Consider the following 26,459-nt stretch of genomic DNA (forward strand, 5'->3'; position numbering starts at 1 on the left):
AAGGCAGGAAGCAGAAGCTGTCCGGCCAGTTGAGCACTATGCCCAGAGCTGGCACAATATCACTTAGGCTGTGTTTTATTGGTTGAAGTAGTCATGGGTCCCATCCAGATTCAAGAGAGTCCAAGTCTTGACTGGATTTGGGAAGACAACACTGTAGAAGAACATATAGAAGATATTGTTGTGGCCATATTTAGGAAGTACTATCTGCCACCTCCTTTTTAAAAAAAATTATGCGACGTTTCTCTCTTCTTTTATTTTACAGGGATTCCTTGAGGTTAAACTACATGTGTTGCGCTTATAAAGAGCCCTAAATACACTATGTCAGGTGCTACAAATAGTGATCCCTCAGTAAGTCCTAACCAACTCCAAGGCTTAGAATTCAACTCATTAATTGATGAGTCAAAAAAAATGTCGATGATTGACTCTGATCCACACAGTATTCTTCAGTCCTTCCCACACTTGTTGGTAGTATATAGCAAAACTACACCACAGAGGCCTTCGTTGCTTTTAGCAAAAGGTAACTGCCAAGACTTGTCAGAGTCCCTGATGCATATAAAATCTTATCAAGAGGACGGACATGAAAAGATCAAGAAGACTGACAAGACAGAAGATGAGGAAGAAGAGAGAAGGAGAGAGACAAGAGGGCTTCCAGGGAGGGTGTATTTGATTGGTTGAGCCTGGGTCACATGTCCATGCCTCACTGCAAAGGGGGACTGGGAATGTATCATTGTCAGCAGCTTTCTCTCATCAAGAGTCATAAAGTGGGCACTCCCTAAAATAGAAAGGAAGATCAGGTGATGGATAGCCAAATTATGGGCAAATGTCCATCCTACAACCATTCGGTCAGTCTGTAACCACTTATGGGGTTTTGTGTGTGGCAGCACTAGCCAGGCACTGAAAATAAAAGGTAAGCAGGAAAGACTTGGCACTTAACTTTGTGTTGGAGAATGACCAAAAACAGATATTTTAGATAATGAGAAGAGCAGTGGAGAAAAATAAGATTGCATAATAGGATAGAGGGTTGCTGGGGAATGTATGGGGTTTTTTGGGGGGTGGGCAGGGATTGCTTTTAATGGGCTGACCAAGGAAGGCCCCTCCGAGGGGGTAGCAGAGGTTGGGTGGGAATCTGAGAGATGAGAAGGAGTCAGCTACTGTGAAAACCTGGGGAAGAGCCTTCCTGGTAGAGGAAAGAGGAAATGCAAAAGCCCTGAGGTGGGAACACATGGCCAGCGGGGAACAAGCATTTTGTACTTAGAGCAAAATGAGCAGTGGGGAAGTCTGAGATGATGTTCAAGAAGCAGGCTTTAAATGGTGTCTAGGTCTCCTTTAATGGCACAAGAGGCAGGCTGTGAAGCACACTTTTACATTTGGGGGTATAGTACCCTTTCTTGTGGTTGGGACAGTACTGTCTTAGAAGCAGGGTTAAGAATGGTTTTGTGGACTCACAGGAGTTTTCAACCTTCTTGGCCACAATCCACTATAAGAAATACGTTATTCCACTACCCAATACACACACACACACACACACACATACATGTATATACATGTGATAGTTAAATTTTTGTGAAAGCTTAGTTAGGCAACAATATCCAAATACTTGGTCAAACATCAAATTGGGTGTTGCCGTGAAGGTATTTTTTAGATGAGATTAATGTTTAAATCAGTACACTTTTTCTTTTAAAGATTTTATTTATTTATTTGACAGAGAGACACAGCCAGAGAGGGAACACAAGCAGGGGGAGTGGGAGAGGGAGAAGCAGGCTTCCCGCGGAGCAGGGACCCCAGTGCAGGGCTCGATCCCAGGACCCTGGGATCATGACGTGAGTCAAAGGCAGACGCTTAACGACTGAGCTACCCAGGCGCCCCTAAACCAGTACACTTTGAGTAAAGCAGATTATCCTCCATAATGTAGAGGGGCTTATCCACTCAGTTGATGGACTTAAGAGAAAACAGACTGAGGTACCCCATGAAAGAGGGAATTCTGCCTCCAAATGGTCAATCTCTTTCTCTTTTGTCTGTCTCTCTGGAGAGAATCCTAATGGATACAATATACATCTTATATTCACAAAATAATACTTACTTTTTTTACACACAATCTAGTATTCTCTATTCTCGTCCATTATAAAAAATAAATACCCACTAACTGGATTTCATGCTTGTGAGGCTTTCTCCTCCCTTCCCCCTGAGTTACCAGAACTCTCATACTATCTCAATTCTGAGAGTGGTAATTAGTCATAAAATGGAAGCATGACTTAGAACTTTCTTAATTCAACTTTTGTCATTTTACAAACAAGGAAACTGAGGAGTAAGAGATGAAGTAATTTGCCCTTGATTCCTTTTATCCTAAGAAGTTGTTGTTTGATAACAGTCATGCAAAGGCTATAATATTAAGTCATATCCTCCTCTTCTTAGGTATGTGCCTTTTAGAAAGATGATTGCCAGAGAACTGCTTTAGCCAAAGAAAGCCTGCCTAAGGGTAGATTTCAGGCACAGCTGCATCTAGTGAGGGAGCCAGTTAGGGAAAAAGACCTGGGACAGCATTTTCTCAGCCCTCTTAGATTGCACTAAACTGCCTACCAGATACACAATCACTTCTCTTCGTAATAATTGATATACTGGTTAGTCGTTACCAATTTTTGTTTCTTCTTGATGCTTGCACCTGGTGCAAAAGCAGCTCTCTTGTTTTCTTGTATTGTCAGTAAGTCAAAGCTAGAGTGATGCTCTGGAGAATGGTCCTTTAGTGTAAAAAAGTTGTGTCCCAAAGTCAGGCACGAGGCTGATGGGTGAATGGTGCCACAGATCCTACACTTCACTGCTCTGCAAAGCACTAGCACCTGCTGAGAATAAGCATCTGGAGTAGTCAACCAGCCCTTCATTTCCTGCCTGTTAGATTTTGCCCACAGGGACCCCTAGAAACACCATAAGGAGATGTTGCAGTGGGCACAGATGAGTGAATGAGATGGCAAATCATGGGCAACTCTATGCAGAATGATATTCTGAGGACCTGCCCAGAAACCTAAACCATAAGCCTTTTTCATTCTTGAAGCCAATTTGGCACCTCAGTGAAATGTGGGAAGTGAACAGCTTTCATAAAATTTTTTTTTCAGTTTTAGCCCTCTAGATTTAATTTGTTTTATCTTTTGTAAACAGCAGAAATGTTGGGGAAGCATTTCTTTCTTTGAAGTCTCTTGAATTAGGTTATTTCTGTGCATTTCTTTCTCACCTTCCATACCAAACTCTAAGCTCTAAAAGGCACTGTGTTCCAAACATTTAATATTCACCCACCAAAGCTGTCATACTGCCTGTGAGATGGATGAACATAAAAAGGACTAACTAGGTCAACTGTGCCTACAAAGGTGGGGCAACTACAGGCAAGGGGAAGGTATTCAGAAAGACTATAAGGCAGCATTTCCCAAGTTCTGAGGAACATAATCTTATGAAATACTCTTTCCCAAAAGAACTTCATGGTCATATCAATTTAGGAAACAATATAATCTATAGTCCCATAAAATATAATCAGATGCATATTAGGATAACAAAGTCACTGAAAAGCCCTGCTGTAAAGAAACCCAGTATTGCACAAAGCTACTTGAACATGAGCCCCTTCTGTTGCTAAACACTACTAACATTCTGTAGAACTCCATCAAATACATGTTTTGCAGAATACACTGCAGGAAAATGCTGCTTTACAAATATGTGGTTTTATCCTACATGTAAGGATCTGGACGTTGTCACTCCAGTACTCACAACAAAAATGCTGAACAAATTAAAAACCAACAACTCCTCTTCCATCCATCATAGAATTGAGATCAGAGGGAAAACTGCTAGACCCAGCATTGGAGAGAAGCACACAAGCAGATACAAAGAATCACAGGTACCAGAGCAGAAAACTCTGGGGGAAGGGCCAGTTAAGAAAATCTGAACTCTAATGGATGCATTGTTGGAGGCTCAGTGTGAACAAATTGAAGAGATAAAAACTCCAGGGAAAGACAGTTTTTAGAGGAGTCTCCCACACTTTTGCTAGTTTTACCCCCAAGAGCACTACTAGGTTCTCACAGAGAAGATGGAAGAAAAATCCCCTCTGGCTTCCAATTTCCAGTAGGAGGAGGGGAAAAGCAGCCATTTTGAAATATGCCAGAGCACTCTGTTCTTCTTAATAAGGCCTGCCCTCAAGGGAAACTGTTGTCCAGAACCTAATCAACTGGGCTTTTACTGGAGCCTAAGTGACCAAGGGGGAGGGAAATACTGAGCTTCAGCCCATTCTAGCCATCCTGCCTCATCTAAGGGGGAGGATTGAGAAGCACCTGAGAAGGCCACAGCCCAGGGACAGAGGCTCAGGAAAAGACTGAGCCCTACTCAAAGAACTGTAGCATGCTTCCCCTCCCCCACACCTCACCACATCATCTTGTGTAGAAATGGGGACACAACAAAAACTTGTGGAGAGGACCAACTTGAATAGATGCAATAAGGAATGCTGGGAGGAAGACAGCAGAAGGAATACTGAGAGAGATGCTGTTTCCTCCACTTAACATGCTTTTCTTCTTCCCCATCGCCCACTCCTCATGTTTGCTCCCCTCATCCACCATACCACCCCCACCTACCCCAATCCTATCCACTCTCCAGCTTTCTCCTCTTGCATGAAGTATCCCTGAGGACTCTAGCCCACAGTGCTCCCTCCTGCATTTGTGGTCTTTACCATGAAATTAACTTAGATTCCCCATTCAAATACTAGCTGATTTTTTTTTTCTGATGGTTTCTTATCACCCCATTAGAGCAGCACTTTTCTTGAGAACAGAAGTATGAGTTATTTAGCATGTAGCATCTTGCTTCACATCCACCTGTTGGGTCAACAGACGTCTATGGACCCTCAGCTACCAATACGCTTGTGATAAGTGTTGTATGAGAGATACAAAGATTAATCAGGTACAAGCATATCTCGTTTTGTTGCTGTGCTTTATTGTGCTTCACAGACATTGTTGTTTTTGGTTTTCGTTTTGGTTTTTACAAATTGAGGGCTTGTGGCAACCTCCATCAAGTAAGTCTATTGGTGCCATTTTTCCAACAGCATTTGCTCACTCTGTGTCTCTGTATCACATTTTGGTAATTCTTACACTATTTCAAACTTTTTCATTATTATTATATTTGTTATGGTGATCTGTGATCAGTGATCACTGATGTCACTATTGTCATTGTTTAGGGGCACCACAATTGCTCCCATATAAGATGGTGAACTTTACTGATAAATGTTATATGTGTTCTGCCTGCTCCCCTGGCCAGCTATTCCCCCATGTCTCTCTCTCCTCAGGCTTCCCTATTCCCTGAGACACAACAATATTGAAATTAAGCCAATTAATAATCCTGCAATGGCCTCTAAGTGTTTGAATGAAAGGAAAAGTCACACATCTCTCACTTTAAACCAAAAGCTAGAAATTATTAACCTTAGTGAGGAAGGCATGTTGAAAGCCAAGATAGCTGAAAGCTAGGCCTCTTGTGTCAAATGGTTAGCCAAGTTGTGAATGCAAAGAAAAAGTTCTTGAAGGAAAATTAAAAGTGTGACTCCAGTGAACACACAAATGATAAGAAAGAGAACAGTCTTGTTGCTGATATAGAGAAAGTTTTACTGATCTGGACAAAAGATCAAACCAACCACAATGTTCCCTTAAGCCAAAGTCTAATTCAGAACAAGGCCCTAACCCTCTTCAATTCTATGAAGGCTGAGAAAAAAGTTGGAAGCTAGCAGGGGTCGATTCATGAGGTTTAAGGAAAGAAACCATCTCCATAACATAAAAGTGTAAGGCAAAGCAGTAAGTGCTGATGTAGGAGCTGCAGCAAGTTATTCCAGAATATCTAGCTAAGATCATTAATGAGGGTAGCTACACTAAACAACAGATTGTCAATGACAAGTCAACACATGGCTTCAAAGCCTCAAAGGACAGGCTGACTCTCTTGTTAGGGGCTAATGCAGCTGGAGACTTTAATTTGAAGCCAATATTCATTTACCATTCTGAAAATAGGAGGACCCTTAAGAACTATGCTAAATCTATTCTGCCTATGCTCTATAAATGGAACAACAAAACCTGGGTGATAGCACATCTGTTTGCAACATGGTTTCCTGAATATTATAAGCCCACTGTTGAGACCTACTGCTCAGAAAAAAATATTGCCTTCAAAATATTACTGTTCATTGACACTATACCAGGTTACCCAAGAACTCTGATGGAGATGTACAATGAAATTAGTGTTGTTATCATAACCGCTAACAACATCCATTCTGCAGCTCATGGATCAAGGAGTAATTTTGATTTTATAGTCTTCTTGTTTAAGAAATAACTTTCATAAGGCTATGGCTGCCATAGATAGTGATTCCTCTGATGGATCTGGGCAAAGTCAATTAAAAACCTTCCGGAAATTATTCACAACTGTAGATGGATAAAGTAGAGGTGGTAGGTATAGATATAGATATAGATTAGTAATTATTACTCAGCCATAAAAAAGAATGAAATCTTGCCATTTGCAAAAACATGGATGGACCTAAAGGCTATAATGCTAAGTGAAATAAGTCAGTCAGAGAAAGACAAATAACACGATTTCATTCATACGTGGAATTTAAGAAACAAAACAAATGAACAAAATAAAAAAGAGACAAACAGATTCTTAAATATAGAGAACAACCTGGTGATTATCAGAAGAGAGATGGGTAGGGGGATGGGTGAAATATGTGAAAGAGATTAAGAGTACACTTCACTTGATAAGCACAGAGTAATGTATAGAATTGTTGAATCACTCACCTGAAACTAATATAACTAATATAACAGTGTACATTAATTATACTGGAACTTTTTTTAAAAAGGAACATTCATGATTCATAGGAAGAAGTCAAAATACCAACATTAACAGGAGTTTGGAAGAAGTTGATCTCAACCCTCCTGAGTGACTTTGAGAGGTCTGAGACTTCAGTGGAACAAGTAACTGCAGAAGGGGTGGAAATAGCATGAGAACTAGGATTAGAAGTGGAGCCTGAAGATGTGACTGAACTGTTGCAAAGATTCACTTTATTGTGTTGGTCTGGAACCAAATCTACAATATGTCCGAAGTATGCCTGTATAGATTCTGTCCTCCAAGAATGTAACTGTTGATAGGTTTGGGCTGGAAGGGGTTTGGGGCTGGTTGGTGGATGAGTTGGCTCTTTTTGCATAAGTGAAAAAGATTGTGCATTTGCAGGAACTACCCTAAAAGGGAACAGACTTTCACAGAGCTTCTCTCAAACACAGCCTTCAGGACAAGGTCTGGGTGGATTGGGTATTGCTCTCAACAGCATTTGCCCAAGAGCTGCTCACAGATTTTAGGTATTTCCATGTTGATCCGCTCTGATTGATTGCACTTTAGCAAAAGGGGGAAAAAACCCTCAAATCTTTGACCCTTATAGGAAGTGTGATTCCACCCCCAAAATACTATTTGGCAAATGGTTGCACCAAGTTTGAGTCTGTTCTGAATTACTTGAACCAGAAGATATCCTCATTTTAGGGCAGTTTCCTTTCTTTAGGGAAAAACATACTGGTACAGTGAAATAAAGCTGGTACTTTGTGGTAGCAAGCCTGCCCCTTACTAGCCAAAGTAACCTCTCTGAACCCAATTCCTCATCCCTATAATGGAGCAATAATGTGTACCTTCCAGGTTTATTATTAGAATTAGAGATAATGCATGCAAAATGCCAAGGACAATACCTGATAATAAGTAGTAACAATCCTCATTATGAAGGTAGAAATATCCTACCTGGTCAACAAGACTCCTTCCACTAAAATTGCAGGAACAAACTCCGATAAAATGGAGTATTTGTCCTCTTGATATGGGGCTTAAATTTTCTCTCCCTTTTTCAATGTAATATCAAAACTAGCATTATCCTGATAAATTAATTTCCCTAACATAAAAACACCCCCAATTTTAGATCATACACCAGAAGTAGGGATCCACCCAGTCTCAAAGTCAGTTTTGTCTGAGTAAGAGAACTCAGAAAAATAGAGAGATCATATATTTTGTAGAACTGACTAGCTCTTTCCAGCCAGATCTCGTGGTCACCATATGAGTATTCTATGATTATTCCAGCAGTTCAGAATAAAAAGTGAATGAAATGTTTGTGCTAAAATCTTCGGTAAATTTTTAGTTTGTTTTGCATTCGTCTGGCAGAGAAGGATATTTGTTTTCCAGCTTGAAATCTGATCTTTATCTTTCTTGGCCCTGGGTTCTCCCATTCTTTAGGAAATTTAGGCCTGCTCTGTTATGCAAGCTGTTCAATGTAGGTAAAAGTGCTGCATGCAGCTTCTCCTGATTGTAAGCATCGGGATAGTTCCAACTTTAATGATCTGATTTAGAACTGAAGACTCTTCAGATAACTCCTGGAGACTGAGTTTTGAAGGTTTCATTGGATTCAGCTAAGTCTAGACCCAGAACTCCCCCAATCATGTCCAAATGGAGTTGGAAACACCAGGGGTCTCTAAGCATTTGCCTCCCACTTGCATTCAACCTCACATATTCCAGAGTTGCTCTGAGCCAGAGTAGAACTGGCCCCTCACTGCCTTGACCTACTCATTGCCCTATGCCCTATGTCCTCAGCTTCGATCAAACCCAGCTGTGCAAATATCTTGGTACCTTTTTTCAGAGGATGGAAGAGTTGGCAAGGAGCTAATCCCTCGTTGAACTGCCAGAGCTCTTATTATGTAAGAAACCTGTTTGACTTGCTCATGTTAGAGTAGAGGTTCCATAATGCTGTGTCATTCCCCTTGTATAAGTAACTTGTGAGTTAGTAGTTTCGCAAAGTGAAATCAGAATATGCAGAAGACATGGCCTTAGATCTGCAAAAGTTTTTTTTTTTTTTTATTTCTGATCAACATGCTGTGGAGCACTGTCTTTAAGTGGCTGCTGTCTTGCCTGTGTGAGCGGCTGTAAGTGGCTGTCCTCAGACTGTTCTACATTTCTCCATGAACAGTGCGACCAGTAGACCCTAACTGCTCAAGACCACTCTGTTGTTGTTGTTTTTCAGATCAATCTTGTCATAGGTATATAAAGAACCCCCCCCCAAACTCTTTGGATTAATTCAGTGAGTACTGAATTGATAATAGCTAACAAAAGCTAACAATAGTAATCAACATTTATTGAGAACTTAATAGTGTCAGGCACTGTTCTAAGTTCTTTAATGTACATGCTCATTTAGCCTAACAGATATTATTACTACCCTCGTTTTAAGATGAGGGAACTGAAGCATAGAGTAGTTAAGTCATACATCCGAAATCATATAGCTGGAAAATGGTCAGCTAGGAGTTGAACCAAAGAAGACTGTACTCAGTCTCTCAACTGCTACACCATACTGCCTGTCCTAGAGTTAGGGACCTAAAATCTAACCCCACTTCTTGGTCCTTTTGTAAGATCAACAGCATAGCCAATCACCTAGTCATCCTCGCCAGAAACCTGAGAGTGGTCTTAGATTCCACTCTTTCCTTCTCTCTCTCTTCCCCTTCACATCCAGTAAAAATATCAAGCTCCGTAATGCCAGGTTCAAAAGGCACTTCCCATCAGTCCCCATAAAGTCTCAAATCATTATAATCCATCATCCAAGCTGCTTTCTGATATTCATATGGGTCATGTTACTTCTTGTCTATCTGTCTATCTATAAAGGAAATCTGTGATTTGAGAGCTATATCTGAACTCCTTTCTGTCTTGAAGAAACTGCCATTGTGTGAGTCTTGGTGAGGATCCATTAACCTGTCCTCTTGGCCCTGTGGAAGCTAGGGCTTGGGTACTAGACCTGGGTTTGGCCAGTTAGCTGCTCCTGCCTCAGATTGAGTCTGAAAGATAGAAAGAAGCAGGGAAGGTTTAGGACTGCAATGGCAGTGGCAGCCAGGACCCAGAATGGGTGGTAGTGGGGCCTGTGTTTGCATTATAAACAGATTCTGCTTATCTAAGCTGCCCAGCCACCATTCCTATTTATTTCCTAAACCCAGTTCTCTGGAATTCTCATGAACTGTAGAAGCTACCAAATATCCAACTAAAATAGTCTGAAGGACATGAGAAATTTGAGGATGATGAAATTCTTTCTTTAAGGACTGAAACTGGGGACTTTCTATGACTATGCAAAAAGAAATTCTTATTCCTTTCAACTATAGAACAGAGGGACCTGAAAAATAAAAGCATAACTTAATCCTGCAGTTTGCCAAATAACCTTGCCAATTGAATTCATAACATGGCTTTGCCAGATCTTTTGTGTGAAATTTAGGGCATTGAGTCTCATTTCTTGTATCTGCAACATTTAACAAAGAGCCTGGCCCTCCCCCCAATAAACCTTTGTGAAATGAATGAATAAATCATCAAATTAAAAGTAAAAGAGCTCTGTTAACATTCTTCTTTCTTTTAAATTAGCAAAGCAGTGATAGGGCAATGACTGCTATGATCACACACTTTATATTTTGCTCTCGGTGGCCTTAAAAATTAGCGACTCTTCTAATCCCATCACAGTTATCTCCAAGACAGAAAGAACATTAGGGGGTATACATTTTACTGTAGCCTGAAATCAGAACTCCATCCTGCTGCAACTGTCTCCTCTTTGGGAATTGTAAGCATTCAGTAAACTGTCTTAGAATAATTTGCTATAGACTTTTAAGAAATGAAGTGTGGGGGTTGATTTATTTCAAAAGACAGTGAGGTCTTCCTATGGTGACATACAGAGGATTGATCAGTAATCCCCAGAGAGGAAGGCAGTGGAGTCACAAACCCTTTAGGGTACATGTCCTCTGGGATCCAAATGGGCAGAGTAGCAGAAGGAAGGCAAATTAAAGAGCAAACCCTCTCTTTATTTTTGCTGATGGAAAAAGGAGCCCAATCTCTTCACCAGACCCTGTTTCTGGTGATGAGAGTTTATGCGGCAACCTTTTGGGAACTTAAGTATCTGGACAGGCACAGCATGGACACCTGCTCTTATTCTGTGAATGCTGGTAAGGATCACGGCTTCCTGGCTCTCCCAGGTTGCTGTAGTATGCTCCAAACCCCTCACGTTGTCAAAGTCCCTGTCCTATCTTGATCTGCTAGTCTTACCATCTTATTCAGAGTACACTTCCTAGGTGTCTTCTGTGCTAAACCTGGACTTGAATCTCAGATTGCCCATTCCTGACTATGTGACCATAGGAAAATTACTTAGCTTTTCTGTTCCCCTGGTTCAACATCTATAAAATGGGTTTAATGAGTGAGCATTAAATATGACCATTTATGAAAAATATGTAGCATAGGGCCTAGCTCATGGTCAGACCTCACTATTATTATTTTTGATACTGGTAAGTTGGGTCTACACCTCCCAAGACCAGCTACTACTTGATGGTTTGATTTATTTCCCTTTTTGTTCTCCCACATCCATGCCTCTCAGACCAATACATATAGGAAAGCTGTGTGACTCTAAAGCTTTCAGTAGTATATATGCTGTCAGGCTGGCAGATAGCAGAAACCTCCCACAGTTCAGCCCCCTGGCCTAGGCTCTTTCCAGCAAACTACACACACTGTTCCTGAAAGAAAGGAAAGTGGTAAGGTCTGCTCTCTTTGTCACAGGTCAGCTCTCACCTGAACTGACTGAGCTCTGCCTTTCTTTAGTGCTTATTCCACTAATTCTTACCAAAAGTAGCGTTTCCTTTCGACATCTCTCCTAAGGACAGTGAATCCTGTGAACAATTCTGTTTCCTTCTTTGCTGTGGCTGCTAGAAAGAACAAGACCCTCTCTGGCAAAGAGTCAGAACCTGGGGACTGTCTGCCTTTTGCTTAAAGATCTAACCCTTACCTGGTTTCTAATTGAATCGGCATGTCCACTTTTAAAATTTATCTTACAGAAATACACATAAAACTATTTTTCTAAAATGTATGTTTCATTAAAGCACAGTTAATAATAGCAAAAAATAAACTATCCAAATGTCAATCAATAAAGATAATTTAAATAAATTACAGACTATTTACACAATGAATTAGTAACCAGCCATTAAAATAATGCCTTTGATATACATGCACTGACATGGAAGGATATCCAAGATATATTAAGATTATTTAAAAGTTGCATGACTCATTTTTAAAATTACTATTGTAGTCATTATTGGGCATGGAGGAAAACCTAAGATATACTCCAAACCAGCAACAGTGATTTCTCAAGATAACACACTTAAAAAAGGGAGAAGGGAAACTTTCACCTTTTACTTTATGTAATTCTGTGGCATCTGAATTTTTACAATAAGTATTACTTCTGCAGTGATTCCCAAAAAATCTAAGACTCCACAACCTTTCTTTCACCTTTTACTTTATGTAATTTTATTATGTCTAAATTCTTGTAATAAATGTGTATTTCCTTTGGAATAATTTTAATAGTCCTAAGATCTCCCAATTATATTTCAACAAAATGTCTGTTCCTCACTTCCAACAGCCCTACCTCCAGATGGGAGGTTAGCTTTCAAAAGCCTTGCAACAGGAGGATTTATCTTGTGAGAAACATGTGGGGCCAACGAGAAGACGAATTTTGGGTGAATGGCTATAGGTCAACGAATCCTCATTTTACTAACTTAGTGGACAAACACTTGTGCATTTATCCAAAAATATTTACTGAGTATTTACTTATTCTAGGTACTATTCTAGGAACCAGGAGTATATGCTCAAGACTGGCAATGTCATGCCTCCGTAGAGCATTCTTTCTAGTGAAAGTTTCCCTAATTAAAGAAAATTATTTCTCTTGCTCTGCTGTTCTTGAGTACACTGGGCGGATTTTGAAACTGGTCTTTCAAAATTAGCCTTCTGAAGCCAATCAGATATCAGAGATGTTGCTGGCCATAAATATTGTGTCAATAATTTTAGGTGCCAGACATAATGAAAATATTTTGTAGTGTACTCAATAGAGGAACATGGAAATCATCCCAATTATAAATGTTCTAAAACAAGAGCATTTGAAGGAATTTTAATGATATTTCTGTCAAGAGTCCATGTTGCTATTTATATATTCCTTCCTTCATTCATTCATTCATTTACTCAGCAAATAGCCATGAGCATCTGCTGTATTCAAGACAGTTTGGTGAAGGAAATAAAGACAAAGACAAGCTCCTTGATCATGAAGTATTTATCCTCGACTAAGAGCAGTAAGTTGATATATACAAACATTACCTAGATGTGTTCAAGTTCTTCTTCAAGGTTTTATATTCCTTTTTTTTAAGATTTATTTATTTACTTGGGGGGGAGAGAGAGGGGGACAGAGAGATTCTCAAGCAGACTCCCTGCTGATACAGGGTTCCATCTCATGACACTGAGATTATGACCTGAGCCAAAATCAAGAATTGGAAACCTAACTGAGTCCCTCAAGGATTCATATTCTTAACAACAGTCTGAATCCTCATCCCGTTTGACCACGTGAAGTCTGATTGTTTAGCAGGTCCCCCTCCAAGATCCCTGTTCCTCTGGGAAACTTCAAGGAAAGCACACATATCCCCAAATTTCACTCCAACTGTCGTAGTAGCCTCCACTTACACCACGATGCTCTATTCTCTCCAGGTCACTTTTGCTACCAGAATTTCCAGTACAATGTTGAATAGCAATGGTAAAAATGGATATCATTCCCTTGTCCTGATTTTAGGGGGCAAGCATTCAGTCTTTCACCATTAAGTATGATGTTATCTGTGTGTTTTTCATAGATGCTTTTTAGCAGGTTGGGAGAGTCCTCTTATAGTATCTACTTTGTTGAGAGTCTTATCAGGAATGGATTTTTAATTTTGCCAAAAGTTTTCTCTCCATCAATTCTAATAATCATGGTTTTTCCTTTTCAGTCTGTTAAATAGTGAGTTACACTAATTTTTTAAAATTAAATCAATCTTGAATTTCTAAGATAAACCTTGCTGTTCATAACATATTATCCCTTTAGTATATTCTTGGATTTATAAATTTTAGTTTAGAATTGTTGCATCTATTTTCATGGGAGATATTGGGCTGTAGTTTTCTTTACTTGTAATGTCTTTATCTGGTTTTATTATGAGGGTAATGCTGGTCTTATACAATGAGTTGGAAATTATTCCCTTCTCTTCACTTTTCTGGAAGAGCTTGTATGCAATTGATATTAGTTTTTCATTAAATGTTTGGTATAATTCACGAGTAGAGCCATGTGACCCTGAAATTTTCTTTCTTGGAATATTTTAACTACAATTCAATTTCTTTAAAATATGTAGGGATATTCACATTTTTAATTTATTCTTGAGTGAGCTTTGGTAGTTTGTATCTATCAAAAAATATGTCAATTTCATCTAAATTCTCAAATGTATTGATATAATAAACTATGATCCCCCTTTTTTTTTAAATTTTTTTATTGTTATGTTAATCCCCATACCTTACATCATTAGTTTTAGATATAGTGTTCCATGATTCATTGTTTGTGCATAACACCCAGTGCTCCATGCAGAACGTGCCCTCCTCAATACCCATCACCAGGCTAACCCATCCTCCCACCCCCCTCCCCTCTAGAACCCTCAGTTTGTTTTTCAGAGTCCATCATCTCTCATGGTTCGTCTACCCCTCCGATTTCCCCCCCTTCATTCTTCCCCTCCTGCTACATTCTTCTTCTTTTTTTTTTCTTTCTTAACATATATTGCATTATTTGTTTCAGAGGTACAGATCTGAGATTCAACAGTCTTGCACAATTCACAGCGCTTACCAGAGCACATACCCTCCCCAGTGTCCATCACCCAGTCACCCCATCCCTCCCACCCCAACCCCCACTCCAGCAACCCTCAGTTTGTTTCCTGAGAATTCCTCATATCAGTGAGGTCATATGATACATGTCTTTCTCTGATTGACTTATTTCACTCAGTATAACACCCTCTAGTCCCATCCACGTCGTTGCAAATGGCAAGAACTCATTCCTTTTGATGACTGCATAATATTCCATTGTATATATATACCACATCTTCCTTTATCCATTCATCTGTCAATGGACATCTTGGCTCTTTCCACAGTTTGGCTATTGTGGACATTGCTGTTATAAACATCGGGGTGCTCGTACCCCTTCGGATCCCTACATTTGTATCCTTGGGGTAGATACCCAGTAGTGCAATTGCTGGATCGTATGATAGCTCTATTTTCAACTTTTTGAGGAACCTCCATACTGTTTTCCAGAGTGGTTGCACCAGCTTGCATTCCCACCAACAATGTAGGAGGGTTCCCCTTTCTCTGCATCCCCGCCAACATCTGTCGTTTCCTGACTTGTTAATTTTAGCCATTCTAACTAGTGTGAGGTGATATCTCATTGAGGTTTTGATTTGGATTTCCCTGATGCCAAGTGATGTTGAGCACTTTTTCATGTGTCTGTTGGTCACTTGGGTGTCTTCTTTGGAAAAATGTCTGTTCATGTCTTCTGCCCATTTCTTCATTGGATTCTTTGTTCTTTGGGTGTTGAGTTTGATAAGTTCTTTATAGATCTTGGATACCAGCCCTTTATCTGTAGTGTCATTTGCAAAAATCTTCTCCCATTCTATTGGTCGTCTTTTGGTTTTGTTGACTGTTTCTTTTGCTATGCAAAAGCTTTTTATCTTGATGAAGTCCCAATAGTTCATTTTTACCCTTGTTTCCCTTGCCTTTGGCGATGTTTCTAGGAAAAATTTGCTGCGGCTGAGGTCGAAGAGGTTGCTGCCTGTGTTCTCCTTCAGGATTTTGATGGACTCCAGTCTCACATTCAGGTCTTTCAACCATTTGGACTCTATTTTTGTGTGTGGTGTAGGGAAATGGTCCAGTTTCATTCTTCTGCATGTGGCTGTCCAATTTTCCCAACACGATTTGTTGAAGAGACTGTCTTTTTTCCACTGGACATTCTTTCCTGCTTTGTTGAAGATTAGTTGACCATAGAAGTGAGGGCCCATTTCAGGGCTCTCTATTCTGTTCCATTGATCTATGTGTCTGTTTTTGTGCCAGTACCATACTGTCTTGATGATGACAGCTTTGTAATAGAGCTGGAAGTCCGGAATTGTGATGCCGCCAGCTTTGCTTTTCTTTTCCAACATTCCTCTGGCTATTCGGGGTCTTTTCTGGTTCCATACAAATTTTAGGATTATTTGTTCCATTTCTTTGAAAAAAGTGGATGGTATTTTGATGGGGATTGCATTGAATGTATAGATTGCTCTAGGTAGCATTGACATCTTCACAATATTTGTTCTTCCAATCCATGAGCATGGAACATTTTTCCATTTCTTTGTGTCTTCTTCAATTTCTTTCATGAGTATTTTATAGTTTTCTGAGTACAGATCCTTTGCCTCTTTGTTTAGATTTATTCCTAGGTATCTTATGGTTTTGGGTGCAACTGTAAATGGGATCGACTCCTTAATTTCTCTTTCTTCTGTCTTGTTGTTGGTGTATAGGAATGCCACTGATTTCTGTGCATTCATTTTATATCCTGCCACTTTACTGAATTCCTGTATGAGTTCTAGCAGTTTTGGGGTGGAGTCTTTGGGTTTTCCACATAAAGCGTCACATCATCTGCAAAGAGTGAGAGTTTGACTTCTTCTTTGCTAATTTGGATGCCTTTTATTTCTTTTTGTTGTCTGATTGCTGTGGCTAGGACTTCTAATACTATGTTGAATAGCAGTGGTGATAGTGGACATCCCTGCTGCGTTCCTGACCTCAGGGGGAAAGCTCTCAGTTTTTCCCCATTGAGAATGATATTCGCTGTGGTCTTTTCATAGATGGCTTTTATGATATTGAGGTATGTACCCTGTATCCCTATACTCTGAAGAGTTTTGATCAAGAAAGGATTCTGTACTTTGTCAAATGCTTTTTCTGCATCTATTGAGAGGATCATATGATTCTTGTTCTTTCTTTTGTTAATGTATTGTATCACATTGACTGATTTGCGGATGTTGAACCAACCTTGCAGCCCAGGGATAAATCCCACTTGATTGTGGTGAATAATCCTTTTAATGTACTGTTGGATCCTATTGGCTAGTATTTTGGTGAGAATTTTTGCATCCATGTTCATCAAGGATATTGGTCTGTAATTCTCCTTTTTGATGGGGTCTTTGTGTGGTTTGGGGATCAAGGTAATGGTGGCCTCATAAAACGAGTTTGGAAGTTTTCCTTCCTTTTCTATTTTTTGGAACAGTTTCAGAAGAATAGGTATTAATTCTTCTTTAAATGTTTGGTAGAATTCCCCTGGGAAGCCATCTAGCCCTGGGCTCTTGTTTGTTGGGAGATTTTTGATGACTGCTTCAATTTCCTTAGTGGTTATAGGTCTGTTCAGGTTTTCTATTTCTTCCTGGTTCAGTTTTGGTAGTTGATACATCTCTAGGAATGCATCCATTTCTTGCAGGTTATCTAATTTGCTGGCATATAGTTGCTCATAATATGTTCTTATAATTGTTTGTATTTCTTTGGTGTTGGTTGTGATCTCTCCTCTTTCATTCATGATTTTGTTGATTTGGGTCATTTCTCTTTTCTTTTTGATAAGTCTGGCCAGGGGTTTATCAATCTTGTTAATTCTTTCGAAGAACCAGCTCCTAGTTTTGTTGATCAGTTCTACTGTTCTTTTGGTTTCTATTTCATTGATTTCTGCTCTGATCTTTATTATTTCTCTTCTCCTGCTGGGTTTAGGCTTTATTTGCTGTTCTTTCTCCAGCTCCTTTAGCTGTAGGGTTAGGTTGTGTACTTGAGACATTTCTTGTTTCTTGAGAAAGGCTTGTATTGCTATATACTTTCCTCTTAGGACTGCTTTTGCTGCATCCCAAAGATTTTGAACAGTTGTGTTTTCATTTTCATTTGTTTCCATGAATTTTTTTAATTCTTCTTTAATTTCCTGGTTGACCTATTCATTCTTTAGTAGGATGCTCTTTAGCCTCCATGTATTTGAGTTCTTTCCAACTTTCCTCTTGTGATTGAGTTCTAATTTCAAAGCATTGTGGTCTGAAAATACGCAGGGAATGATCCCAATCTTTTGGTACCGGTTGAGACCTGATTTGTGACCTAGAATGTGATCGATTCTGGAGAATGGTCCATGGGCACTAGAGAAGAATGTGTATTCCATTGCTTTGGGATGGAATGTTCTGAATATGTCTATGAAGTTCATTTGGTCCAGTGTGTCATTTAAAGTCTTTATTTCCTTGTTGATCTTTTGCTTAGATGATCCATCCATTTCAGTGAGGGGGGCATTAAAGTCCCCCACTATTATTGTATTGTTGTCGATGTGTTTCTTTGCTTTTGTTATTAATTGCCTTATATAATTGGCCGCTCCCATGTTAGGGGCATAGATATTTACAATTGTTAGATCTTCTTGTTGGATAGACTCTTTAAGTATCTCTTATTACAGTCTTTGGTTTCAAATCTAATTTGTCTGACATAAGGATTGCCACCCCAGCTTTCTTTTGATGTCCATTAGCATGGTAAATTGTTTTCCACCCCCTCACGTTCAATCTGGGGGTGTCTTTGGGTCTAAAATGAGTCTCTTGCAGACAGCATATCAATGGGTCTTGTTTTTTATCCAGTGTGATAGCCTGTGTCTTTTGATTGGGGCATTTAGCCCGTTTACATTCAGGGTAACTTGAAAGATATGGATTTAGTGCCATTGTATTTCCTGTAAGGTGACTGTTACTGTATATTGTCTGTGTTCCTTTCTGGTCTATGTTGTTTTTAGGCTCTCTCTTTGCTTAGAGGATCCCTTTCAATATTTCTTGTAGGGCTGGTTTCGTGTTTGCAAATACCTTTAGTTTTTGTTTGTCCTGGAAGCTTTTTCTCTCTCCTTCTGTTTTCAATGACAGCCTAGCTGGATATAGTATTCCTGGCTGCATATTTTTCTCGTTTAGTGCTCTGAAGATATCATGCCAGTCCTTTCTGGCCTGCCAGGTCTCTGTGGATAGGTCTGTTGCCAATCTAATGTTTCTACCATTGTAGGTTACAGATCTCTTGTCCTGAGCTGGTTTCAGGATTTTCTCTTTGTCTCTGAAACTCGTAAGTTTTACTATTAGATGTCGGGGTGTTGACCTATTTTTATTGATTTTGAGAGGGGTTCTCTGTGCCTCCTGGATTTTGATGCCTGTTTCCTTCCTCAAATTAGGGAAGTTCTCTGCTATAATTTGCTCCAATATACCTTCTGCCCCTCTCTCTTTTTCTTCTTCTTCTTGGATCCCAATTATTCTAATGTTGTTTCGTCTTATGGTATCACTTATCTCTCGAATTCTGCCCTCATGATCCAGTAGTTGTTTATCTCTCTTTTTCTCAGCTTCTTTATTTTCCATCATTTGGTCTTCTATCTCACTGATTCTCTCTTCTGCCTCATTTATCATAGCAGTTAGCCCCCCCATTTTTTATTGCACCTCATTAATAGCCTTTTTGATTTTGACTTGGTTAGATTTTAGTTCTTTTATTTCTCCAGAAAGGGTTTCTCTAATAACTTCCATGCTTTTTTCAAGCCCAGCTAGTATCTTTAAAGTCATGATTCTGAACTCTAGGTCCAACATCGTACTAATGTCCGTATTGAGTAGGTCCCTACGCCACATCTTCTTTATCCACTCATCTATCAATGGACATGTAGGTGACTTCCATATCTTGGCTATTGTAAATAATGCTGCAATAAATATGGGAGTATATAAATCTTTTTATTTATTTATTTTAGAGAAAGAGAGAGAGAGCACGAGGTGAGGGGCAGACGGAGTGTGAGAGAATCTCAAGCAGACTCCCTGCTGATTGCAAGGTCCAACAGGGGTCCCAACCTCATGGCCTTGAAACTATAACCTGAGCCAAAACCAAGAGTCTGATGTTCAACCAACTGAGCCATCCAAGTGCACCATAAATCTTTTTAAATTAGTGTTTTCATTTTCTTTGGAAATTACCAGATCATATGGTATTTCTACTTCTAATTTTTTGAGGAAACTCCATACTATTTTCCACAGTGGCTGTACCAATTTACATTCCCATCAACAGTGTACAAAGCTCCCTTTTTCTCCACATCCCTGCCAACACTTGTTTCTTGTCTTTTCGATAATAGCTATTCTGAATGGTGTGATATCTCATTGGAGTTTGATTTGCATTTCCCTGATGATTAGTAATGTTGAACATTTTTCATATGTCTCTTAGCCATCTGTACATCTTCTTTGAAATAATGTCTATCAGGTTCTTTGTCCATTTTTAAATTAGATTATTCTTTCAGTGTTGAGTTGGATGAGTTCTTTATATATTTTGGAAATTAACCCCTTATCAGATGAATCATCTGCAAATATCTTCTCTCATTCAGTAGGCTAACTTTTCATTTTATTGATGATTGATTTCTCTGTGCAAAAGATTTTTAGTTTGATGTAGTCCCATTGTTTATTTTTGCTTTTGTTGTCTTTGCCTGAGGAGACACATCCAAATATATGTGTATTTATATATATATATATATATATACATATATATATATATATATATATATAATGTTTCTTTTAGGAGTTTTTTTGTTTCAAGTGTTACACTTAGGTATGTAATCCATTTTTTTTTATTTTACTTTGTACATAAGGTAAGAAAGTGGTCAAGTTTCATTCTTTTGCATGTAGGTGCCTGGTTTTCTGGCACCATTTATTGAAGAGACTGTTTTTCCCCATTGTATATTCTTGGCTTCTTCATCACAGATTAATTGACCATATGCAGGTTGGTTTATTTCTGGGCTCTCTGTCTTATTTCATTGACCTATGACTCTACATTTTTGCCAATACTGTACTGTTTTGATTATTATAACTTTGTAGTATAGCTTGAAAACAGGGATGGTGATACCTCTAGTTTTGTTCTGTCTGAAGTTTTCTTTGGCTTTTTGGGATCTTTCATGATTCCATACAAATTTTAGGATTTTTTTTTTTTGTTCTAGTTCTGTAAATACTATTGGTATTTTTATAAACACTGCTTTGAACCTATATATTGCTTTGTTTAATATGAACATTTTAACAATATTAATTCTTCCAATCCATGGCATGATATATCTTTTCATTTATTTGTGTTGTGTTCAGTTTCTTTCATCACTATCTTTTAGTTATCAGAGTACAGGTCTTTCACCTCCTTGGTTAAATTTATTCCTAAGTATTTTATACTTCCGGATGCAATTGTAAATAGGATTGTTTTCTTTATTTCTCTTTCTGCTACTTCCTTATTAGAGTATAGAAATGCAAGCAATTTCTGTATCTTAACTTTGTATTCAGAAATTTTACTGAATTCACTTATTATTTCTAATAGTTTTTTGGTGGAGTCTTTTGGATTTTCTACATAATAGTATCTTGTCATCTGCAATTAGAGACAGTTTTACCTCTTCCTTACCAATTTGGTGCCTTTTATTTCTTTTTCTTGCATGATTGCTATGGCAAGGATTTTTTTCACTTTTATTATTTTTTTCATTAACATATAACGTATTATTTGTTTCAGGGGTACAGGTCTGTGACTCATCAGTCTTACACAGTGCTCACCATAGCACATACCCTCCCCAGTGTCCATCACCCAGCTACCCCATCCCTCCCAACCCCCTCCACTCCAGCAACCCTCTTATGGTTTGTCTCCCTCTCTGGTTTCATCTTGTTTCATTTTTCCCTCCCTTCCCCTATGATTCTCTGTCTTGTTTCTCAAATTCCTCATATCAGTGATATTATATGATAATTGTCTTTCTCTGATTGACTTATTTCGCTTAGCATAACACCCTCTAGTTCCATCCACATTGTTGCAAGTGGCAAGATTTCATTTTTCTTGAAGGCGGCATAATATTCCATTCTATATATATATATATGTATACCAAATCTTCTTTATCCATTCATCTGCTGATGGACATCTAGGCTCTTTCCATAGTTTGGCTGTTGTGGACATTGCTGCTATAAACATTGGGGTGCACGTGCCCCTTCAGATCACTACATTTGTATTTTGGGGGTAAATACCCAGTAGTGCAATTGCTGGGTTGTAGGGTAGCTCTATTTTCAACTTTTTGAGGAACCTCCATACTGTTTTCCAGAGTGGCTGCACCAGCTTGCATTCCCACTAACAGTGTAGGAGGGTTCCCCTTCTCCGCATCCCCGCCAACATCTGTCGTTTCCTGACTTGTTAATTTTAGCCATTCTGACTGGTGTGAGGTGGTATCTCATTGAGATTTTGATTTGTATTTCCCTGATGCTGAGTGATGTTGATCATTTTTTCATGTGTCTGGTGTCCATTTGCATGTCTTCTTTGGAGAAATGTCTGTTCATGTCTTCTGCCCGTTTCTTGATTGGATTCTTTGTTCTTTGGGTGTTGAGTTTGATAAGTTCTTTATAGATTTTGGATACTAGTCCTTTATGTGATAGTCATTTGCAGTATCTTCTCTCATTCTGTCGGTTGTCTTTTGGTTTTGTTGACTGTTTCCTTTGTTGTGCAAAAGATTTTTATCTTGATGAAGTCCCAATAGTTCACTTTTGCCCTTGCTTCGCTTGCCTTTGGGGATGTGTCTTGTGCGGCTGAGGTCAAAGAAGTTGCTGCCTGTGTTCTCCTCAAGGATTTTGATGGACTCCTGTCTCACATTAAGTCTTTCAACCATTTTGAGTCTATTTTTGTGTGTGGTGTAAGGAAATGGTCCAGTTTCATTCTTCTGCATGTGGCTGTCCAATTTTCCCAACACGATTTGTTGAAGAGACTGTCTTTTTTCCATTGGACATTCTTTCATGCTTTGTTGAAGATTAGTTGACCATGGAGTTGAGGGTCCATTTCTGGGCTCTCTGTTCTGTTCCACTGATCTATGTGTCTGTTTTTGTGGCTATGGCAAGGACTTCTAATACAATTTTGAATATAAGTGGCAAGACTGGACATCCTTGTCTTGCTCCTGATCTTAGGGGAAAAGCTTTCAGCTTTTCACCATTGAATATGATATTAACTATTGGTTTGTCATATATGGCTTTTATCATGTTGAGGTATGTTCCCTTTAAACCCACTTTGGTGAGAGTTTTTATCATGAATGGATGTTGTATTTTGTAAAATGCTCTTTCTGTATCTATTGAGATGATCATATGGTTTTTATCCTTCATTATATTAATGTGGTATAAAATGATTAATTTGCAGCTATTAAACTATCCTTGCATCTCTGGAATAAATCCCACTGGATTGCGGTGAATGATCCTTTCGATGTATTGTTGAATTTGGTTTGCCAACATTTTTAAGGATTTTTGCATCTCTTTAAATCAGGGATATTGGTTTGTAATTACCTTTTTTTTAATAATGTATTTGCCTGATTTTGGTATCAAGGCAATGCTGGCCTTGTAAAATGACTTTGGAAATGGTCCTTCCTCTTCTATTTCTTAGAATAGTTTGAGAAGATAGGTATTAACTCTTATTTAAATATTTATTAGAATTCATCTGTGAATCCATTTGGTCCTGGACTTTTGTTTGTTAAATTTTTTTTTATTACTGGTTCAATTTTTTTACTAATAATTTGTCTGTTTAGATTTTCTATTCATGATTCAGTCTTGGAAGATTATATATTTCTAGGATTTTATCAATTTCTTCTAGGTTGTCCAGTTTGTTGGCATATAATTTTTTTTGTCATCTTTTACAAGCTTTTGAATTTCTGTGTGTCATTGTAACTTCTTTTCTTTAATTTTTTATTTTACTTACTTGAGTCCTTTCCCTCCTTTCTCTCCCTCCCTCCCTCCCTCTCTCTCTCTTTTGATGAGTCTGGCTGGCTAAAGTTTATAAATTTTGTTTATCTTTTCAAAGAAAAGGTCTTAGTTTTATTGATCTTTTCTATTTGTTTTAGTCTCTATTTTATTTATTCAATCCTATTCTTTATTATTTCCTTACTTCTACCAACTTTGCACTTTGTTTGTTCTTCTTTTTTTTTAAGTTCCTTTAGGTATAAGATTAGATTATTTAGATATTTTTTGTTTCTTTCTTTTTTTTTTCAATTTTTTTTTTAATTTATCTATTTGACAGAGAGAGACAAAGCAAGAGAGGGAACACAAGCAGGGGGAGTGGGAGAGGGAGAAGCAGGCTTCCTGCGGAGGAGGGAGCCCAATGCAGGGCTCGCTCCCAGGACCCTGGGATCATGACCTGAGCCGAAGGCAGATGCTTAAGGACTGAGCCACCCAGGCGCCCCTATTTTTTTGTTTCTTGAGGTGGGCCTATATCACTATAAACTTCTCTATGAGAACAGCTTGGAGACGCCTGGGTGGCTCAGCTGGTTAAGCGTCTGCCTTCGGCTCAGGTCATGATCCCAGGGTCCTGGGAATCAAGCCCCACATCAGGCTCCTCACTTAGTAGGGAGCCTGTTTCTCCCTCTCCCTCTCTCTCTGCCTGTCACCCCTGCTTATGCTCTCTCTCTCTCTCAAATAAATAAATAAAATCTTTTTTAAAAAACAGCTTTTGCTACATCCCAAAGATTTTGAACCATTGTGTTTCCATTCTCATTTGTCTTAAGATATATTTTGATTTTATCTTATTTCTTCATTGACCCATTAGTTGTTTAGTAGCATGTTGTTTAGCCTGCACATGTTTATGGGTTTTTTCCAATTTTTTTCTTGTAATTGATTTTTAGTTTCATATAGTTGTGTTTAAAAAAGATGCTTGATGAGATTTGTCTTCTTAAATTTATTGGGACTTATTTTGTGGCCTAATATGTGACCTACCCTGGAGAATATTTTATGTGCTTTTGAAAAGAATGTGTATTCTGCTGTTTTGGGATGGAATGTTCTGTATATATGTCTTCAATTTCCATCTGGTCTACTGTGCTATTCACAGCCACTGTTTCTTTACTGTTTTTCTGTCTGGATGATCTATCTATTGATGTAAGTTGGGTGTCCTCTACTATTACTGTATTACTGTCAATTTCTCCCTTCACGTATGTTCATATTTCCTTTTTTTAGATACTCCTATATTGGGTACATAGATATTTAACAATTTTTATATCCTTTTGATGGAATGATCTCCTTATCATTATGCAGTGCCTTTTTTTGTCTTTTGTTACAGTCTTTGTTTAAAGTCTGTTTTGTCTGTATAAGTATTGCCATCTGTCCCAGTTTTGTCTTGTTTATTTGTTTTTGGCTTCCATTTGCATGGAATATCTAATTCCATCCCTTCACTTTCAGTCTGTATGTGTCTTTAGGTCTGAAGTGAGTCTCTTATAGACAACATATAGTGGGGTCTTTGTTTTTGTCCATTCAGTCACCCCATGTCTTTATGGAGCTTTTATTCCATTAACATTTAAAGTAATTACTGACCTTTCCCAAAGATGGCACAAAAGACAAAGAAGGAAGCTCCTGCCCCTCCCAAATCTGAAGCCAAAGCAAAGGTTTTGAAGCCCAAGAAAGTGATGCCCATAGGCATCCACAGTCACACAAAAAAGAAGGTCCACAAGTCACCTACCTTCCAATGGCCCAAGACACTACGTCTCTGAAGGCAGCCCAAATATACTGGAAAGAGCATCCCCCAGGAGAAACAAGCTTGACCACTACGCCATCAACTGTCTTCCCTTAACTACCAAGTCAGCCATGAAGAAAATAGAAGACATAGACTTTTGTTCATTGTGGATGTCAAGGCCAACAAATACCAAATCAAACAGGCTGTGAAGAAGCTCTATGGCATTGATGTGGCCAAGGTCAACACCCTGATCAAGCCTGATGGAGAGAAGAAGGCATATGTTTGCTTGGCTACATCATTGGAAGGCATATGATGCTTTGGATGTTGCCAACAAAATTGGGATCATCTAAATCGAGTCCAACTGGCTAAATCTAAATATAAATGTTTTCACTGTAAAAAATAATAAAGTAATTATTTATGTAAAAGTTTCTGTTCTTTTTTTCCCAATATTTTTTCTTTTTGTTCACATTGGATCATAACAACTTGTTTTTTTTTATTGACATATAATTAACAGTGTTATATTTCTTTCAGGTGTACAATATAATAATTCAAAAATTCTATACATTTCTTAGGGCTCATCAAATAAATGTACTCTTAATCCCCTTTATCTATTTCATCTACCCCCCCCCACCTCCCCTCTGGCAACCACCAATCTGTTCTTTGTATTTAAGAGTCTATTTTTTGTTTCTTTTTTTCTCTGTTCATTTGTTTTGTTTCTTAAATTCCACATATGAATCAAATCATATGGTATTCGTCTTTCTCTGACTGACATATTTCACTTAGCATTATACCCTCTCAGTCTGTCCATGTTGTTGCAAATGGCAAGACTTCATCCTTTCTTATGGGTGAATAGTATTCCATTGTGTATATATACCACATCTTCTTTATCTATTCATCTATCAATGGACACTTCTATTGCTTCCATCTTTTAGCTATTGTAAATAGTGCTGCAATAAACATGGAGGTGCATATATCTTTTTGAATTAATGTTTTTCTTTTCATTGGGTAAGTACCAAATAGTGAAATTACTGGATCATATGGTAATTCTTATTTTTAATATTATGAGGAAACTCGATACTATTTTCCACAGTGGCTGTGCCAGT

At 38.5% G+C, this 26,459-nt stretch overlaps 1 long non-coding RNA gene across 2 annotated transcripts in view; it reads left to right on the top strand.

Annotated features, from left to right (window-relative positions):
- LOC118546359 (uncharacterized) overlaps positions 1 to 26,459 on the top strand; it is a 566,662-nt gene that overhangs the window by 539,183 nt on the left and 1,020 nt on the right. The gene's annotated exons all lie outside the window — the stretch shown is intronic.

Source organism: Halichoerus grypus, chromosome 12, assembly GCF_964656455.1.
Source record: "Halichoerus grypus chromosome 12, mHalGry1.hap1.1, whole genome shotgun sequence".
Taxonomy (NCBI): Eukaryota; Metazoa; Chordata; class Mammalia; order Carnivora; family Phocidae; genus Halichoerus; species Halichoerus grypus.